Genomic DNA, 316 nt, shown 5'->3' with positions numbered 1-316 from the left:
GCTATACTCGGGATCAGGGTAGCGCTTACGTGGTGCTGGCACTGGAGGGTGCTCTGGAGGAGCAGGCACAGCAAAGCGCTTTTGAGGAGCTGGCACTGGAGCGAGCTCTGGGGCTGGAGCCGACCCTGGAGCGAGCTCTGGCGGGCTGGATCTGGCTCGGGACCGGACACTCCCCAGACACCGGAAGGCACCTTCCTTCCAACTTAGCCCAGTAGTGTCTGGGAGGTCCACGGGGCGATGGTAGTGGGCCCCGAGCCAGAAGAGCTGATTAAGGACAGCGTCCTCTAAGGCCGTCACCGCGGCGAGCTTGCAGAAC

This window comes from Sinocyclocheilus anshuiensis, unplaced genomic scaffold (assembly GCF_001515605.1).
Source record: "Sinocyclocheilus anshuiensis isolate Anshui unplaced genomic scaffold, SAMN03320099.WGS_v1.1 scaffold3220, whole genome shotgun sequence".
NCBI lineage: Eukaryota > Metazoa > Chordata > Actinopteri > Cypriniformes > Cyprinidae > Sinocyclocheilus > Sinocyclocheilus anshuiensis.
Note: the sequence above shows the minus strand (reverse complement) of the source record.